The sequence below is a fragment of the Podarcis vaucheri genome (assembly GCF_965113315.1).
Source record: "Podarcis vaucheri genome assembly, chromosome: 7".
NCBI lineage: Eukaryota > Metazoa > Chordata > Lepidosauria > Squamata > Lacertidae > Podarcis > Podarcis vaucheri.
Genome location: NC_138765.1, coordinates 39450600 through 39455672, shown reverse-complemented (window position 1 = coordinate 39455672; position 5073 = coordinate 39450600).

Sequence of the window (5073 nt, the reverse complement as noted above, 5' to 3'; positions counted from 1 at the left end):
GGGTTAGCGGAGTCTGTAACCTGAAGTGTATGTAACCTGAAGTGTATGTAACCTGAGGTACCACTGTACAGTACTCGTGCTTTTTCAGGAAATCTGTCACAAAGTGGCTACAATGTTTTCAAATGCAAACTTGTTTCCTAAAATCTTCTGAAGCAAAAATGTGTCCTTCCCAGACAGCTCGTTTATTAAGCTTCTGCCCTGGTGTGATATTCAGGTGTGATATTTGCAGAAGGTGGTTTGTTATGCAAGCGCTCCAAAGCAACTTTAATTGTGCAACTGGGATTTTCCAGGCTGTGGTTAATTCCCATCCCAAATTAGCAAAAGCCTGGAAGCCTACAAGTAGAAACAAAAGAAAGAATTAGTTGGCTCTGCCTGTCATTGGTTTCCCTGCCTTCTGCCCTACCCAACGACCATTAACTACCATGGGAAATGAAGCCTGCCCAATGCCCACAAGAATGGCATGGCATACTAGTGGGGCCACCAGAGAGAAGGCCCCATTATGCCTACTCACCAGTCTATTCACCTTTACCTGCAGGCTCTGAAGCAGGCAACCCCTCTGAGCTACATCTTACGGAAACCCACAAGACTATATATGGGCACAGGAGGTCCTTTAAGTCAGAGATGCTCAGACTTCTGACATTTTATGTACACTTTACCTTAGGAGGTGCACTTCCGTACACCTTACTCAGTGGAACAGCTGCATTGCAAAATTCAGAGATGTGTGAATTTTGAAGGATGGCTCTGTGTTTCATGGGGGTGCCTGTCCCCATGGTGTGGGGACCTGTCAGATGCTACAATCCACCAACAGTAATAACGGGGTGTGACACTTCATATAGGGTTAGCTGTCTGTGCTCCTAACAGTCCTTTGTCGAACTCTCTCAAACTGACAAATGTTTTTAGGGAAGCTGCCTTTGGCCTCCGTGTTTTAGCAGGAGCCCCCCATGGACTGGTTTCAGTTCTTGATTCTGTAGTCAGGGTGTTGTACTGTAATTTCAACCCCCTTTGCCACAACCAATTGACCTAATAACAGTACTTACAAGGAGTCACCACAAGATGGTGGTGGTATTCTATGTACATGGCTTTACAATGCAACCGGGACACCTAGAGATACCATCACATCCTAACCTCTCCTAGCTGGTGAAACATAGTGGCAGACACCACTAAAAACACAGGTATAAATAAAGTTCACTCAACAGGAGTCAGTGGAAAGGCAGAAAACAAATGTTTACACTACTCCCCAAACAAATGCCTTGTCCAGAAGCAGTTAGGGTGAACTTTGACACAGGGGAATTCACTTTGGAGTATCTTCCCCTAGTGCAGCTGCCTGCTTAGGATTGGTTTGTCCTTCCCTAGCACCCCTCCTTGTGTGAGAGGTGGGTGGCTGGGCAAACTGCATCCTCCAAATGACAGGCTTTGGACATGCTTCGGGGACACACACAGGTTGGGTCACCCCAGGCTTAATTTGAGCTGGAGCTCAGCCCTAGATCCCACATCGAGTCCTAGGGTCAAAGGTGAAGTTGTGCAAAGGAACGGAAGAAAATATTTCAGAGCTATTGATTAGGCACAGCCTTGAGATGAAAAACTCCCTTCTTGCCATGTGACACTTCCAGGAAGAACTGACGCCTGCTCTACACAAACACTTGAAAACACTAAATCAGCAACCTGTGTTCCTGTGGATCCTTCGCTCTACAGTTCCCATCAGTCCCAGGCATCCCAGCAGAAGGGTATCAGGTTGGCATAGAAAGCACTAAATCATTCTACGCATGCTCTGTATTTCCTCTTCTTTTCATTCACTCTTCCACTCCATCTTAAGAGTTTTGGTAATAACAGACATCTATCTTAAGTGTTTTTTGCCCATAGATTATTCCAGTCTACCTCCTCAATTTCCCAATCTCATTCTATTCCACAGCCCCACTTTGCACCCCATCTCACCCCCATGTCCATGCCTCCTCTCCTCTTCTCTTGTAGTATCCCCCCCTTGCGCAGAAATCACCCCATGGTAATCTCCTACATCTTCCTCCTCCCACACATTGCAGTGTGTGTGTGTGTGTGTGTGTGTGTGTGTGTGTGTAGAAAGCATCCTACTGCACAAAGGTACCATTTGCCCCACCCACTTTTGCTTTTGGCCCCTCCCATCACTGGCATGTGGCCCCCAGAAGGTTGCATGTAATGGAATGTGGCCCTTGGGCTGCAAAAGTCCCCCCACTTCTTCCCTACTATTAATTTTTGGGTTCTTGTTTTAATTTGAGGACCTTTTTCCTTCTATGCCTCATTCTACAACTTTGCCCAGTCACTGCTCAATCTTGCGCCTCGGTGTAGGCCGAGATGCTGAATCTCAGGAAATTCTGTGTAAAATAAGCTGCCTGAGCAAAATTAAAGAGCCAACAAACTGGTTTTGCATGTATACAAAATTTTATGCATGTACGTATATAAATTGTTATGGACTGTGTCAAAAGACAGCCACTGGTGTTGGGAAACAACCTGCCCTCTGCATGTATAAGGACAGGCTTATTTCCAGAAAGGTGCTTAAAATAACACAGACCAAAGATGTCCAGGAGGAGATATTTCATATGGGGCAGAAGGGGGATGGGCTGCCCACCTCCTTGAGGGCTCCATTCTCTTGGGGCAAGCCGATTTATCAGGAATCATATCCTGCATGCCAGCCACGGACAGCACCAAAGACCAAAGTGCTCTGGATTCATGGACCTGGAATAAAGCCCATCCCGCTTCAATTTTCACCATGGCTACCACAGATTGGAATTCCCAGTCCTATGCAACTCCACTGTGTCGGATGGTATTACTCTCAAGGTTTTTAAACTAGCTACCATTGTAGAAAGCAAGTGGGGTTTTTGTGTATGTGCTGTTTCTTTATAGATACGATTTCTATCCCACCTTCTTTCCTCCAAGGAACTCGAGGAGGCAGCACCCATTGGTTTTCCTCTCCCCCTTTGAATCCTCCAAACAGCCCTGTGAGGTGGGCTAGGCAAAGAGACAGGGACTGTCCCAGTGAGCTGAGGAGGGATTTGAAGCCTGATCTTGCAGGTCCTAGTCCTTCACTCTGCACCAACATGGCAAAAGCTTACCAATTTGTTCTCCGGTTGCTTGGGAGTCGGGGGGGAAGGACTCCTCTCCCCTCAAATCATACAACTAGGTGCTTTTTTAAAAAAAGAAAGAAAAGAAACTGGTTTTTTGTCTGAAGAAACTTCTTCCACTACGTCCATAGTGGCGGCGGCGGGGGGGGGGGGCTGGGTTAAATGAGAAAACATACAGGAACTCTGATGGGATGGGAAACTGAGCAGGGGAGCCACTTCTCAAACAGCAGCTGATGCTTTGCCTTCCATAAAGACTCAGGGGTGTGGAAGTCGGGTCTTTCTGTCACGGCTAAAGCAAAGTTGTTCTACAGGTAATACAGATGTTTGGCCCATTTCAGCTGGGAAGGGTGTGTGGAGTGCTTGGAGGCACCTGAGGTTCTATCCAGAGCAAGCAAAGAGGTGGGCTGCCTCTGAGGACAGGGAAATCCCAGGACGCAATTTTCTTGATGCTTTAACCCAGCAGTTCTCAACCTGTGGGTCCCCAGATGTTGTTGGACTATAACTCCCATCATCCCTGAGCTCTGGCCTTGCTAGCTAGGGGTGATGGGAGTTGTAGTTCAACAACATCTGGGGACCCACAGGTTGAGAAAGGCTGCTTTAACCCAAGCTTTGTCAACCTAGGGTCTTCCAAACATTTTGGGCTACAAAATAGAAGTGTAGGCTGTGGCTGATGGCAGCTGCTGCCCAAAACATCTGGAGGGCACCAGGTTGGCGAAGGCTGCTTCAGTCATGTAGTGGGTTGGACAGGATGACCCCTTGGCTGTCTTCCAACACTACAGTTCTAGGACTGTATCACTGGCCTACCTGTTATTAAAAGCGCATGTTGCTTCCCAGAACCAACTACCACTTGTTGGCGGGAGGGGGGGTGCATTTGTCTCTGCACGCCTGGCACCACTTGTGTACTCCACTTGTTGGAGCAAAAGGCCTCTAAGTGATGCACACTCAATAGGAACATAGGAAGCTGCCCTATAGAACGGCTAGTTCAGTATCGTCTGAACTTGGAGTCGGAAACATTCTTGAGCCTGAAGGCAGCATTCACTCTTGGCCAACATTCTAGGTGCCATAGACAAGATGGGCAAAGCAATGGATGCAACTCTTACCTTTGTTCAGGTGATTACATTCCAGGCGTCCAGGAACAAGAGGTTTACACACACACACTCTCTCCTTCTAGGCAAGCAAGAGGCATTTCAGGATGGAGAGAGAAAGGCCAAACATGCTTCTGGCAGCAGGTTGCCCAGTGACAGGCCAATGCCAGAGGGAGGCAACTTGAGAATGTATGAAAAGGGTTTCAGGCCAGGGACGTTCATGGAAGAGGTGTTGGGGGCTGAACCTGGGATCTTCTGCATGCAGAGCAGGTGTCCTACCGTGGGCCATGGCATGGGTAGGCAAACTAAGGCCCCGGGGCCGGATCTGGCCCAATCGTCTTCTAAATCCAGCCCGCGGACAGTCTGGAATCAGCATGTTTTTACATGAGTAGAATGTGTCTTTTTATTTAAAATGCATCTCTGGGTTATTTGTGGAGCATAGGAATTTATTCACCCCCCCCCAAAAAAAATAGTCCAACCCCCCACGAGGTCTGAGGGACAGGGGACCGGCCCCCTGCTGAAAAAGTTTGCTGACCTCTGGGCTATGGCCTGCCCATAACCACCTGAACCCAGCCTGCAACCCCGAGCAGGGGTGCAATGTCAGAAGTCACAGCTACCACCTCTGCACTGGGGTCTCTGAGAAAAGGGAGATGAGAGGTAGCCAACAGTCTCCCTCCTACCTCTTTGCTTGGGGCGACTACAGCAGCTGGCCACTGCGACAGCCTCATGGCAAGCTGCTGCAAGGCTCTCTTCTAGGTGATTCTGCTTCCAAAAGCTACAACAGACCCACAACACGGCAGCCACAGTTGCTCTGCTGCGCCTTCCCCCACCTCCCCTCTTCCAGAAGCATGTTGCCGCCACACACATCAACACTTCAAATGGTTTAATTTTTTCAA